Source organism: Bubalus kerabau, chromosome 8 (assembly GCF_029407905.1).
Source record: "Bubalus kerabau isolate K-KA32 ecotype Philippines breed swamp buffalo chromosome 8, PCC_UOA_SB_1v2, whole genome shotgun sequence".
NCBI lineage: Eukaryota > Metazoa > Chordata > Mammalia > Artiodactyla > Bovidae > Bubalus > Bubalus kerabau.
The window spans coordinates 58882870-58898733 of NC_073631.1; the positions used below are offsets into that span (position 1 = coordinate 58882870).

A 15864-nucleotide genomic window follows, 5' to 3' on the forward strand; every position below is an offset into this window, starting at 1 on the left:
CTCTTTGTGACCCCACGGACGGTAGCCCGCCAGTCTCCTCTGTCCATGGGATTTTCCAGGCAAGAATACTGGAGTGGATTGCCATTCCCTTCTCCAGAGGATCTTCTTGACCCAGGGATCGAACCCTGGTCTCCTGCATTGCAGGAGAACTCTTTACCATTTGAGCTACAGGGAAGACCTCATTAATTATTAGAGAAATGCAAATTAAAATCATAGCGAGATACCATTCCAAACTCATCAGAGTGCTGTAATGTAAAAGACTGTCAATATGAAGTGTTAGCAAGTATGAGAAGAATCTGGAACCCTCATACACTGCTGGTAGGAATGTAAAATGGTAAACATTTTGGCAGTTACCTCAGAAGTTAAATATTAGCTTACTATGATTATAGTTAACTTACAACTCTCTGGGGCTTTCCTGGTGGCTCAGTCAGTAAAGAATCTGCCTGCAATGCAGGAAACTTGGGTTTAATCCCTGGATCAGGAAGATCCCCTGGAGAAGGGAATGGCGACCCACTCCAATATTTTTGCCTGCAAAATCCCATGGACAGAGGAGGTGGGCAGGCTACAGTCTATGAGGTTGCAAGAGTTGGACACAATTTAGTGACTAATCCACCACCACCACAACTATCTAGCAATTTCACACTTTGACAACTACCCAAGAAAATGAAAACATATGTCCATATAAAGACTTGTACATGAATATTCACAGCAGCATTAGTCATCATAGCCAAGGACTGGAAATAATCCGAATGTCCACTGGCAAGTGGAGGGATAAACAAAGACACAGAATATTTTCAACATGACAAGGATTCCTAGGTTGCCCTTCTTTAATCACACTCAATTCTCTTCCTCACTGTACCTCCCACTCTTCTCCCTGTCCTGCCCATGATCCCTGACAACTACTAAGTTCTCCTCAATTTGTATAATTCTGTCATTTCAAGAATGTTATATAATGAAATCATACAGATGGTAGCTAACCTTTTTGGATTGACTCTTTTCACTCATCACAATACCCTGGAGATTCATTCCAAATGTTGCATGTATCAATAATCCATTTCTTTCTTATTACTGAGTAGTATTCAAGGATATGAATTCCAGTTTCTTTAGTCATTCGCCCACTGAGGAAAGTTTGATCTGTTTTTAGTTGTTGGCTATTTCAAATAAAGCTGTCATAGACATTCATTTACATGTTTTTACTTGAGGACAAGTTTTTATTTTTTCTGGGATAAACACCCAAGAGTATAACAGCTGGGTGTTATAGCAGTTGCATGTTTAGTTTAAGAAACTGCCAAACTGTTTTCCAGAGTATCTGGGAACTATCTTTTTAAAAGTTCTAGGCTGAGAACAAGAGCAGATCAAACCTACTGAATGGGTTTGGCGAGGCCAGGCTATGGAGAAAATAAATGAGCTAAAGCCAAAGGTGACGAGGCCCTGAGTGCTGGCAACAAGGATGATGCACCACAGTGCTGCCCTCAAACAGTGAGTTAGGTCCCCAGACGTATGCTCTCCAGCAATCGCTCCGTGTCCTTCACCAAGAAAGGTGATCATCAGAAGGCTACAAGGATGGTGACAAAACTGTTGACTTAAAACCTGACTGGGGCAAGGGCTCTATTCCCCAAAAGCTGTAGCTCTTGAGTTTTTAAACTCATTCAAAAATCACCACTCAAACCTATGACAAGAGTTTAAACATGAAGCAAGTAATCCTCAATCCTCAGCTCAAAGATGGTTTACAGAATATGGAGCCCTGGTCAGCAGAGAGGAAATTCAAGAATCCTTTCATCATGTCTGATCTATACCAGAAGTTGGATAGTGATTCCAGGACAAGGACACTGCTCATGGATCCTACCTACCAGGAACTGATAGGGCAACACACAACAGGCCGTCTGACCCGGGCTAAAACTGCAAGATCCGTAGGTCATGACTACCCTCAGTGTCTCCTCCAAGGTGATCTGGGCAGTATGGATGAGGAGAAAGAAGCTGAGACATCTCCACCACCACCATCTTCTCCCAAAAAGGAGACCAAGCCAGAGCCAATGGAAGAAAATCTTCCAGAGAATAAGAAGCAGGCACTGGAGGAAAAAGAGTTGGGGAAGGATGCCTGTAAGAGAAAGAAAAAAAAAAAAAAACTTTGACTCAGCCTTAAATAGTACGACAGAGCCAACACCAAGACCCCACCAACATGACTCACATGACCAATCAAGGAGCCAGGTACTTCATAAAGGATGACCAGAGTGAAAGTCAGGAGATTTGTGAGAAGGCCTTTGAAGAGCAGCTAAACAAGTGAGAAGAGTATCAGCAACAGATTGCCAAACCTTATACTCAAATTGGAAGAGCCTACTCCATGGAAGGAAAGTATGCCGTCCATTTCTACAAGTCTCTGGCAGAGCACCAAACCCTGGACTGCATAAACCCAGAACAAAGGTAATGAATATATGCAGAAAGGGGACTATCCCCAGGCCAGAAACCATCAAATGGGAATCTGAGAGACACCAAATTGTACAGCAAGTGAGCTGCCTGCTCCATCGAACTCCTGGAGTTTCAGCTGCACACAAGGACTGTGAGAAATATATCCAGTTAGAACTGACTCTCACCAAGGGTTATCCATGGAAAGCAGCTTCCCTAAAAATCAACAAAGGACTATACAAAAGCCATGGATGTCCACTATAAGGCACTAGACCTGGACTCCAACTGTAAGCAGGTAGCTGACAGTCACCATGGCTACACGGTGTTACAGAACCACCAACACAACAGCCTTGAAGAAGTGAAGAGATAGGCCATGGCCAAGGTGCAATAGATGAGTGACCTGGCCACGTGGCTTATCTTGGAACAGATGCTGAAGAACCCTGGCACTCAGCAGACACTTAAAGAATCCTGCAATAATGTGGAAGCTCCAGAAGCTTATGGAGGTGGGTCTGATTGCAATCGGGTGATGACTCACTCATCATCTCCTTCCCTTCACCCTCACAGAGAAAAAGGAGCCAGAACTGTGGCAAGCAGCATGGAGCAGAAGGGACAGACAGGGAAAGGAGAAAAACTTATCTCTCTATGTTTATAGAGACCAATGTGGAAGACAGAGATTTGTACTCCAGTTATTCGTGTAGCCTCTCAGCCCTTCTTGCACTAACACTGTCTCTCTTGCTGCCCCCAGATTTCATGTCTCCCACCCCTGCTCCTCAGTCACTGTCCAAGCTGCTCTGCCATAGTTGGTGATTGGTAGGGTTGGGGGGTGGCGGTGGGCAGGGAGTGAAAGCGTTAGCCACTCAGTTGTGTCCTTGACTCTGCAACCCCATGGACTATAGCCCACCAGGTTCCTCTGTCCAAGGAGTTCTTCAGCAAGAATACTGGAGTGGGTAGCCATTCCCTTCTCCAAGGGATCTTCCCAACCCAGGGATCAAACCTGGGTCTTCTGCATTGCAGGCAGATTCTTTTACCATCAAAACCACCTGCCAGGCAAAGGGGGAGGCTGTTCTTTCCAACCTCAGGTCCCAACTGTTTTCACACTATAAACTCTATGACCCCTTCACCAACAGAACCAGCCAGTCAGGCCTGGTTACACATTTTTTTTAAAAAAAAGCAGGAAAGAAAAAGTCGTTCTGTTTATTGTTAATACCAGACAAGAGAAAGACAAAATATATCTTTGTTCAAGCTTAGGTCTTTTACAGGAAATAGGAAACCAGAAGTCTATTCAGATCTTATCATAGCTTAATTAATGAAAGAAGGTGCATTATTATCAAGGTTGTCTTTGGGGGAAAAAAAAAAACCAACTGCTTAACAAAAGCAACTTAAAACTTCACAACTGTTTTTAATGTTGACCTAAGAGCTCCATGTTAGTAGAGCTTTCATGGTCTACTGATGTAATATTTGGCAATGAGCAGACTCTGAATGTTTTACTCAACATTTTGGGATTAAAACACAGGAAACATTCTTCCCATGTTCCCAAATGTATAACCTATTTATCTTGATTTATTTTCATAAAAGAACAAGCTCTCAGAATTATAGACACATGTTCTCATCCCCAAAACAAAATAAACCATGTCTTTGAAGCTGAAAAAGAAAACTTTCAGAAGATTTTTGAATAATTTAAAAGATTCTAAGCCTTGAGACATAATTTTCTGATCATGAAATCATTACTGCACAGCAAGTAATGATTCTCTTGAAATCTGAAGTCAACAGGAGATCTGTGCAAGAGACAATCATGTTCTACCAGTACAGGACCATGCTCAAACTTAAAGCTTTTCAGTTTATGAAATATTTATGCACTCTAAACTGGGTTGAAAAATCTTCACGGGCATCTACCTGCGGCCAAACTATTCAGTGTTTTCTGCCTTTTCCACATATCAGCTGCCTAGAGTCCTACCCTCCCCAGTCAAGTATTTTATACTACTCTCTGCTGCTGCTGCGGCTGCTAAGTCGCTTCAGTCATGTCCGACTCTGTGCGACCCCATAGATGGCAGCCCACCAGGCTCTGCCATCCCTGGGATTCTCCTAAACAACTGTGTTCCACCACATCTGAATATCTGAATGCAGATCATAGTTTCCAAAATACCTGGTGCAGGAAGGTCCCTATAATCACTATGCGGTCTGCAGTTCCTTTCATAAATACAAAAGTCACTTCTCATCCTTCATGACATTTCCCTTCTCATTCTATCCAGGCTGGGGCTGCTACAATGTCTGTCGTGTTCCTATTGGTTATGCACTATCAACACTCATTTTCCCCTGCAGCATTTTGTATTTATTCACTATTCTTATCTGGAAAATAAAAATTTTATTTAAATTAGTTTTTATAATTACTCTAGTACAATTCCTTCCTTTCCCACAATAACCTCTTATTAGTGTTATAATACTGGCTTATAGAAGCCTTTCCTTGCATTGAATAAATACAACACATATTCAATGAGTGCCTACTATCCCACTGTGATTATCACTGGAAATTCTGTGGTGGAAAAGATGGATAAAGTTCCTACCTTAATGGAGCTACAGCCTAATGGTAAAGATAGACATTAAACAGATCATCACACAAGTAATTACAATGCTGGCAAGCATATGAAAAAAATGCTACAAATGTACATATAAAGGGACAAGTAGTCGGCAGGAATTGTAGACTAGCAAAAAATGATGCTTAACCTGAGATCTGATAATAATTTGGAGTTAACAGAGACAAAGGGAAGGCGTGTGTCACTAGAGTGCAAAGGATTTTGGCATAGTTAGGAACTCACAGAATGTCACTGTGTCTGGAACTTAGAGCATAAAGGGGAGAAAGCTACAGAGGAAGCTGGGGCCAGGTCATGCTGAGTCTGGTAGGCTCTGAATTTTATTCAAATTGTATTTGAAATATTTGTAAGTAAGGGACTGCTATGACCAGCCTGCACTTTAAAAGCACCACTCCTGGAAAAGAAAATAACCATTTGGGTTAGATGATGGGGAGAACAAAAGTGGATGAAGGAGGACTATTAGGAATCTTTTATAGATGCCTAGAAGAGAAATGATGGCTTTCTTGGATAATTGGGTTGGCACTGAAGAGGAAAAATACCTTAAATGTAGAACTAATGAGACGTGATTTTTAGCCAGTGCAGCTGAATGACTTAGACAAGTTTAAAGTATATGATTTCTGTTTGGAAAGTTTTTTCTTATTTTTTTATTTACTTTTTTAATTGAAGGATAATTGCTTTGCAGAATTTTGTGTTTTCCTGTCATACGTCAATAAGAATCAGCCATAGGTACACCCATATCCCCTGTGTTTGGGAGATTTTTGAGTAGGGGCTAGAATAAAAGTTCTAGGTTGATAGATTTTTTATTTTTTTTTTTTGCTTTTTTGTTCACTGCCTCCAGAGATATTCATGTTGGAGGTGTTGAACAGGCAATGAGGTCATATGCAATTGCAGTTCAGAAGAGAGATTTGGGTTGGTATTAAAAATGTGACAATCAGCAGGATGTAGCGTGGATCCTCTCAGAAGCCAGGACAATATGGAGCTCCTCTAAAGGAAGGCTGAAGAGTGGGAAAGTCAAGATGAAGGATTGTGCCCAGCTCACTTGCTAAGAGCTCTTTGCAGCACTACATGATTGTCAAAGCACTTAATCTTTCTCATCATATTCTCTGTGAGGCCCAGTCCCCTAGTATCTCCCATTACTGTCTTCAGTTTGGACCTGTCCCACAGGAATACTAAGCCCTTCATCTCCCTCTCTTCACTCCTCCTTTCAAGAGCAGTGGATGGAAAGAAATGTAGGAAAATGGGTTATAGTATAAAATGGAACATGATGCCAAATTATTGATGGAAGATATAGATTTAATGCTTGACCCTTTCCGGAGAAGGCAATGGCACCCCACTCCAGTACTCTTGCCTGGAAAATCCCATGGACGGAGGAGCCTGGTGGGCTGCAGTCCATGGGGTCGCAAAGAGTTGGACACTACTGAGTGACTTCACTTTCACTTTTCACTTTCATGCATTGGAGAAGGAAATGGCAACCCACTCCAGTGTTCTTGCCTGGAGAATCCTAGGGATGGCGGAGCCTGGTGGGCTACTGTCTATGGGGCCACACAGAGTCGGACACGACTGAAGCGACTTAGCAGTAGCAGACCCTTTCCAGCTATCAACTGGGCCCAAGTCAGACTGGTACGGTAAATTTTTTAGCCAAGAAGTCATTTCTATGCTGTTTATAACTCAGCATACATTTCATACTTAATTTCTCCTTAATAAAATAATAGTTAATAAAATGAGATCTTTTCATAGTCTGACAGCTGCTAAAGCGGCAAATTTTCTAAAAACCAAACTGGTTAGAACCAGTTTCATTTTTAGAATTACCCAACTTATAGAACAATTAATTCAAAAGTGTAATTTGTTTATTCTATCTCCTGTGCTTAACAGAATGTAAATTGCACTAGGTAACCAGCGCAAATTGTCACCAAAATGGAGAAGCCAGAAGTCACTGAGAGTTATCTTAAAAAACAAAAACAACGCCCGAACACTCTGCTCTGTGTCCAGAATAATTAAACATTACTTCTTTCATAAGCAAGTTGAAATGACTTCTTTTCAAAAGAGGAGATTAAATGTACATTCTGCTTAAGATACTTTTCTCAGTGCATGACCCTCCAAACATCTCTAGTTAATGAAGTTGATTGAAAAAATAGGGCTATCATCATAACTAATTTTATATCATTAGATGAAAAGAGTTCAAATTTTTAAATCCCTGGTCCAGGAAGATCCGAAAAGCCATGGAGCAGCTAAGCCCCTGTGCACCACAACTATTGAGCCCGCGTGCCACACCTGCTGAAGCCTGTACACACCTGAAGCCCGTGCTCCACAGCAAGAGGAGCCACGCAATGAGAGGCCTGTGCGCTGCCGTGAAGCGTCACATTCCCCACAACTAGAGAAAGCGCTGGAGACCCACCACAGCCAAAATTAAAAACCAAATAAGTAAACAATTTAAAAAAAACCTGTTAGTCTAATGAAAGTGTGGTTAGTCCAGTGACATGCAAACAGGTCATTCTATAAAATGGGAATAATGATGCCTGCCTCAAAAAACTGCTGTGAGAAATAAATTAACATTTGGAAAGCATTCAGAACAGCCTCTGTGATACACAGAAGCCAAATTATTTTTGGCTGCTATTGCTGCTGTAACTACTTACAGATATAGCTCCTGTTTATCTGCATTAAAGAGATCCTCAGGGTGGGGGTTACAGTTATGTTGAAATTACAGTGATTATTACAACAGGCCCCCTAATCCTTGGGGGTAAATTCTAAGACCCCCAGGAGATATCTGAAACTGCAGACAGTACTGAACTCTCTCTCTATTTTTTCCTATACACATATATCTATGATAAAGTTTAACTTATAAATCAGGCACAGTAAGAGATTAATAATAATAGCTAATAGAATAATTACTACACTGTAATAATGGTTAATAGAACAATTATTATACACTGTAATAAAAGTTACATGAATGTGATCACTCTTTCTTTCAAAACATCTTGTACAAATTTAATACCTGTTCCATCTTAACAAAGCATGTAACATGCATTATGGCTATAATATGTGGTTTGAGGTACACCAACAAAACTAGCATGAATTCCTTTTTCCTTTTTCACAAAATCACAGATAAAAGGTCTTTGCGACCTTGGTATACAATTTTTTTTCTTTAGTTGAAGACTTGTATCTTTTCAATTAAAGGAAGAACTTTTTGGCTTCTCTTTGGCATATTCAAGTTGCCAGCATCACTACTCTTGGACATTGGAGCCGTTATTAAGTAAAATAAAGGTTACTTGAACACAAGCACTAAAATACTGTGACTCCATCTGATAACCAAGATTGTGCTAAATGACTACTGGGCAGGATATGCTAGACAAAGGGGTGATTCACGTCCCATGTGGGATGGGGCAGGTTGATGAGAGAGAATTGCATGCATCTTAAAATTTATGAATTGTTTATTTCTGGAATTTCCCATGTAATATTTTTTCACTGATCTCACACGCTATAGCACTCATCTCACACACTAGCAAAGTAATGCTCAAAATTCTCCAAGCCAGGCTTCAACAGTATGTGAAACTTGAACTTCCAGATGTTCAAGCTGGATTTAGAAAAAGCAGAGGAACCAGAGATCAAAATGCTAACATCCTCTGGATCATCGAAAAGCATGAGAGTTCCAGAAAAACATCTATTTCTGCTTTATTGACTGCTCCAAAGCCTTTGAAAACTGTGTGGATCACTAAAAACTATGGAAAAGAGATGGGAATACCAGACCACCTGACATTCCTTCTGAGAAATCTTTATGCAGGTTAAGAAGCAACAGTCAGAACCGGACATGGAACAACAGACTGGTTCCAAATTGGGAAAGGAATATGTCAAGGCTATATATTGTCACCCTGATTATTTAACTTACATGAAGAGTACATCATGCAAAATGCCAGGCTGAATGAAGCACAAGTTGGAATCAAGATTGCCAGGAGAAATATCAATAACCTCAGATACGCTGATGACACCACCTTATGGCAGAAAGTGAAGAGGAACTAAAGAGCCTCTTGGTGAAAATCAAAGAGGAGAGTGAAAAAGTTGGCTTAAAGCTCAACATTCAGAAAACGAAGATCATGGCATCTGGTCTCACCACTTCATGGCAAACAGATGGGGAAACAATGGAAATAGTGAGAGACTTGATTTTGGGGGGCTCCCAAATCACTGCAGATGGTGACTGCAGCCATGAAATTAAAAGACGCTTGCTCCTTGGAAGGAAAGTATGACCAACCTAGACAGCATATTAAAAAGCAGAGACATTCCTTTGCCAACAAAGGTCTGTCTAGTCAAAGCTATGGTTTTTCCAGTAGTCATGTATGGATGTGAGAGTTGGACTTAAAAGAAAGCTGAGCACTAAAGAATTGATGCTTTTGAACTGTGGTGTTGGAGAAGACTCTTGAGAGTCCCTTGGACTGCAAAGAGATCCAACTAGTCCATCCTAAAGGAAATCAGTCCCGAATATCCATTGGAAAGACTGATGCTGAAACTCCAACACTTTGGCCACCTGATGTGAAGAACTGACTGACTGGAGAAGACCCTGATGCTGGGAAAGACTGAAGGTGGGAAGAGAAGGGGTTGACAGAGGATGAGATGGTTGGATGGCATCACCAACTGAATGAACATGAATTTGAGCAAGCTCTGGGATTTGGTGATGGACAGGGAAGCCTGGCATGCTGCAGTCCATAGCGTCACAAAAAGTTGGACATGATTGAGTGACTGAACTGAACTGAATACTTTTGGACCATGATTGACCATGAGTAACTGAAATCATACAAAGCAAAACTGTGGCTAAACAAGGACTACTATACTTTCAAAAATAGGTTACATTGGTTCCTAAGCAGGAATTCTATATATAAATAAAATAATTTTTAAGACACTAGAAGAGCCACCATTCAAAAAACTTCTTTAAAAAAGACTTCTTTAAGCACATAATTGCTTTTTGGGGAATATCACTAAGAAAGTAAATTTTCCTTACACTACCACATTCCCCTAGCAGCCGTGCCAGTTTGCCTGAGACAGCCTGAGAACTGTTTCCAGGAACCAGTGCTGGAAGGGAGTTCGTTGCAAGAGGTGACAAGGCCAATGACCTTGGCTAATACACATCTCAATTCTGAAAATCATTGATTTACTTTTTCCATTATCAGTCATTCTTACTTTTCCTAACAGTCAGATGCTAGTTCCCTGTCTCCTGTTCCACACTTTGTAATTCCCTACACCTACTCAGAGTTTGTCCTGACCCTCAGTTTGTCTTGGCTCTTCTCAATGCTTCCTGGAATATCAGAACAGGCCAATCACTGGATTCACCTCTGGATGGTTCTGACTCCCTCTCTCAAATCTACAGTCTTTACGGAGGCCCTGTGGCAGTTTCTCTGGTCCTGCCTTCCTGTAGGCCTGTTTGGGACTGTCTGCACCTTAGTATTGGGTTGACCAAAAAGTTCCATCAAGTTTTTTTCATGTTTGCAAAGTTCAAATGAACTTTTTGGCTGACTCAGTATAAAAGATGATTGAGGAAATTGCTGCATACCTACAGGCTCCTTTAGCTTTGAAGAGTTGTGAGTTCTCCTGAACTCTTTTCTTGCTTTCTGTTCTGTATCCTCCTCCCCCGAATGAACATTTTATAAGAAATAGAAGGAAGGATAAGCATGCTAGTGGGTAGATGGGTACCAATCATTGTGACCCATTTCAAAACTCTTTTCTCTCCTTCCTCCTATCCTATAATACAATCTGCAGCAAAAAAGCTGGGTTACTTTCCTTCTGAGCTCCCATGATGAAGTTGGGAGGGGATCTGTCCAGAGTTGACTGACCAAGCTTTTTCATTTTGGCTCTTCAGAAGGAATCAAGAAGAAAATCCAGCTGATGTGGCAAAATCCCCCAACATGCCCACCAGTGGAAACACCGAGAAGCACAGATCTTCCTGGCTTACTGCAAACACAGACCAGGACAAGTTAGAGCCATAGACCACTTCCCATACGAGCTCTACTCACTCCAGGGAGATGATCCAAACTTAAGGGTTACTGGTGCTTCTGAATTCACACAGACTGTTGAGCCACGTCTCAAGAAGCAAGTGGAGAGCTTTCTTGCTCTTCCACTGCCTGTTAGCCTGCAGCAGGTAAAACCCACTCCACTAGAGAGGACCTACCACTAATTTTCTAAAGTGAACCAACCACTGGAACAACATTCAGAAATAAATAGGAATGAATCACTGACACACACATGAATGAACCTTAAGATAATCATGCTGAGTGGAAGCCAGGAAACTTAAGAGCACTCACTGTGTTTCTACTTACAAAAAGTTCCACATAATGTAAACTCATCTGCAGTGACAGGAAATACATCAATGGTTACACGAGGATTACTTGAGGTTACTTGAGGGAGGGAACCCACAAGAAGGAAGGGAGAAAAGGATAACAACATGGCAGAAGGAAACTTTTGTGGGTGATGGATATCTTCATTATCCTGACTTTGGTACTGATTTCATGAGTGTATACACATGTCAAAACTTACTAAATTGTAAACTTAAAATATGTACTACTTATTGCAGGTTAATTATATCTCGATAAAACTTTAAAAAATGTGCCACCTCCAACTATTAATATGGTAAATCTATTACTAAATATAAAAAGCTAAATCAACTCTGCATTCATGGAAATAAATCTCATGTGGTTATGACACATGAGTTTCATAATGTAGTATTGGATTCTGTTTGCCAATATTCTTTTTTGCATTCTCCCTCTTTTTATTTTATCTTGTATTTCTTTAGGTAGCTATTTTACTGTCAATATTGGAAAGTCCCATTATCTGAATTTCATGTGATCTAAACTACTGTTTGTTGTGTTTGCAGACTTTCACTCAAACAAACATGAATTTGCTTTCTTGGACTTCCCTTGTGGTCCAGTGGTTAAGAACCTGGCTGCCAATGCAGGGGACATGGGTTACATCCGAAGACCAGGAAGATCCCACATGCCAAGGAGCAACCAAGCCCAAGTGCCACAACCACTGAAGCCCATGTGCTCTGGAGCCCACGAGCGGCAGCTACTGAGCCCACACACTTTGCTCCAGGACGGGCTGGCTTTTATTTACTTACAGCCTTGATTTCAGCTCACAGTTTTTTCTTTTGCTCTTCAGAATTTACTTCCCTGCAAACTCAGTCATTTTTAAATTATATATTCGTTGTTCAGGATCTATATGCATTTCAGCAGGGCAGCTTTTCAGAATATCTTACCCATAATACTGCCAAAAATGGACCCGCACTATGAGACTATCTTTTTTTAATTAAATTGGAGCTCTGTGTTACATAGAATTTGGTCAGAAAGCAATCAGTATGTGAGTAGAAGTCTTATTCACCTTTCGTAGGCTATGCCTTTGGACTTTTTATCTTCAGGGTTTTGTGGATAATCTTTCCACAGTTTTCTAAACTGTCGATTGTGGCCACTGGGGACAGGAGACACAAATAACAAATTCTGAGAGTTGGACTGTGAAGAAGGCTGAGCGCTGAAGAATTGATGCTTTTGAACTGTGGTGTTGGAGAAGACTCTTGAGAGTCCCTTGGACTGCAAGGAGATCCAACCACTCCATTCTGAAGGAAATCAGCCCTGGGATTTCTTTGGAAAGAATGATGCTAAAGCTGAAACTCCAGTACTTTGGCCACCTCATGCAAAGAGTTGACTCATTGGAAAAGACTCTGATGCTGGGAGGGATTGGGGGCAGGAGGAGAAGGGGACGACAGAGGATGAGATGGCTGGATGGCATCACCGACTCGATGGACATGAGTCTGGGTGAACTCCGGGAGTTGGTGATGGACAGGGAGGCCTGGTGTGCTGCGATTCATGGAGTCGCAAAGAGTCGGACACGACTGAGCAACTGATCTGATCTGATCTGATGGTGCTCTATAGCATGTTACCAAGAATGAGAGTTGTGAATTTCTCAGTTCTATGATTCTCTTCTCTTAGCTTAGACAGCCAGAGATCATTAGGCTTTGCATGTTTTATTAATCACACACTCACCATGTCACAACCAGTGACCACAATCATTACAGCACAGAAATAAAGAACCATCTCAGAAGACCACGCAGTCTGGCTGGCTTTCTCACAATACAACATAACCTTTTCTTTAGCATCAGTATGAGCTCAAGGAAATGTGGAATATTCCTATGAAGTTGAACCACATGAACCAAGTCAACGTGTCACAATGATTGCAGATCAGGTGTGAGAAGCAACCTAAAGGATTCACACATCAATCAAAGTTTGCATTTCCCACCTGTGGTGGACAACCCACACCAGAAAGAGGGCGAAGACCAGCCCTGGTGCTTGGGATATTGAGCTGTTACTAGGTATCAATATTAAGAGCCATACCTGTCCTAATTTTTTTTTTTTTAGCCATTCTCAGTTTACATTTTATGGGAATCAAGTGGAAATTCCCACATGATTACTTTCTCTGATTGTTGTTTTCAGGCTAGATCTCACCAAAGATGGAAAATTCCCACCTGAAAAAGAAGGGATTAAAACTACAGAGTGGGCATGGCGCTCAGTCAGTCCTGCCTTGGTGCTCAAAGGCCCTGCCATCGCCCAGTCTCTCTGGTTGTTTCTGGCCCACTATCTCACTTCTTCCTCACCTCTTCAGCTAGTGGGTCTCAAATTGTTGTCTGCAACAAGATCACAGGGGAACTTCCTAAAAACATTTTGTTTTAAAAAGTCCTGATTTCACTTAAAAACTAGTAAGTGAATCCTGAGCATATATCCAGAGAAAACCAATATTTGAAGATACATGTACACCAATGTTCACTGCCGCACTATTTATAATAGTCAAGATGTGAAAGCAACCTAAGTGTCCATCAACAGATAAACGGATAAAGAAGATGTGGTATATATATACAGTGAAATATTGTTTAGTCTTTAAATCATGTCCAACTCCTTTGTGACCCCATGGACTGTAGCCTACCAGGCTCCTCTGTCCATGGGATTTCCCAGACAAGAATACAGGAGTTTGTTGCCATTTCCTTCTCCAGGGGATCTTCCTGGGATCAAACCTATGTCTCCTGCATTTCAGGTACATTCATTACCACTGAGCCACCTGGGAAGCCCAATGAAATATTACTCAGCCATTAAAAAGAACAAAATAATGCCATTTACAACAACATGGATGAAGACAAATATCATATGATATGGCTTATATGTGGAATCTAGAAAAATGATAAAAGTGAACTTATTTATAAAACAGAAAGAGACTTGTAGACATATAAAACTTATGGTTGCTAAAAGGGAAATGTAGGAGGTGGGGTGAGGGAAGAATTAGTAGGTGGGGTTAATATGTGTGCGTGCATGCTCAGTCGTGTCTGACTCTTTTCAAACCCATGGACTGTAGCCTGCCAGACTCATCTGTCCATGGATTTTTCCCGGCAAAAATACTGGAATGGGTTGTCATTTCCTTCTCCAAGGGCTCCTCCTGACCAAGGATCAAACTCATACCTCCAGTATCTCCTGCATTGGTAGGTGGATTCTTTACCATTGTGTCACCTGAGAAGCCTGGATTAACATATACACACTACTACATATAGATAACCAACAAGGATGTGCTGTATAGCACAGGGAGCTACAGTTAATATTTTGTAATAACTATAAGGGAAAAGAATCTGAAAAAGAATGTGTGTGTGTGTGTATGTGTGTGGAGGAGGAGATGGTTAGATAAGCATCACTGACTCAGTGGACATGAGTTTGAGCAAACTCCAGGAGAAAGTGGAGGACAGAGGAACCTGGTGGGCTACAGTCCATGGGGTTGCAAACAGTCAGACAAGACTGAGCGAATAACACTTGCACTTTTCACTTTCAGGCACCATCTGAGCAAACTGCCACAACTACTCTAAGGTGGGCTCTTTTATTATCTCTGCTTTATAAGTGAGGAGATTGAGGCCCTAGGTATTCAATAATTTGCCCTAGATTACACAAATAGAAAATGAAATCATGATTCAAACCCTTGATCCTACCACTAGAAGAAAATAAAGCCCAGAGAAATGATGCTATTTGTGTAAAACCATGCAGTTGGCTAGTCCTGGAGGCAAAACCAAGACTTCAGTCTTCTGACTCCCCATGCAGGAGTCTGGGATCACCAGGGGTTCTGAACAGACTTAGAAAACATTTTTAGCTGTCAGCTGAACAGAGAGACTTGCTCAGAGGGCTAGGGGTAGGAAATGTACTCGGACGGCAAAGTCAAGTACCTATGTCTTCACCTGTAGCTGGAAAAATAATCTGACTGCATGTAAAATCCTTGCCTTCTGATAAAGTGGATTAAGGCTTCTCCTCACTTCCCATCAACACCAGACCAAAACTACTTCCACATGACCAGAAAGATAGTGAAGAATAAAGTACACATCAAAAAAAGACACAGTTGGGATTGTTCAAGGACATTGTTGCCATGGAAAGATGTACCCCAGGGGTGGATAGTGCAACTGCAGAGGAATAGGAGGATTTTAAGGGGATGATTTCCTGGAATTAAGAGTTCACTAATTTAGACTTACTAAATTGGAATTCATGATAATTCTGGGAAGCACTGAGCTAAAGATGATATACCGGGATATACACATCGTGATATAATAAGATGTATTTATGTTTTTATAGGATACTATTGGGAAAGGAATGCCTAAACTATTTGTGAGAATAGTCTTCAAACTTCCAAATTGTTTGGAGCAGATGAAATGTTATGAGTAATAAACTTGACAGGGCTCTAAGGAGAGTTGTCTTTAGTTCCCTGGGCACTTTGGAGAAAATTCAGATTTCTAGGCTTTCTCTCAGATACTGATTCCTTAGGCTGTCTGCAGGCCTGGGAGTTTCTTAAAGCATCAGCAGGTGTTTCAAATGCAATTGACTCA

General features: G+C 41.2%; 1 pseudogene; it reads left to right on the plus strand.

Moving 5' to 3' along the window:
- The first annotated feature begins 1390 nt into the window (after positions 1-1390).
- On the plus strand, positions 1391-2930 carry LOC129658338 (stress-induced-phosphoprotein 1-like; annotated as a pseudogene).
- Positions 2931-15864: the final 12934 nt, after the last annotated feature.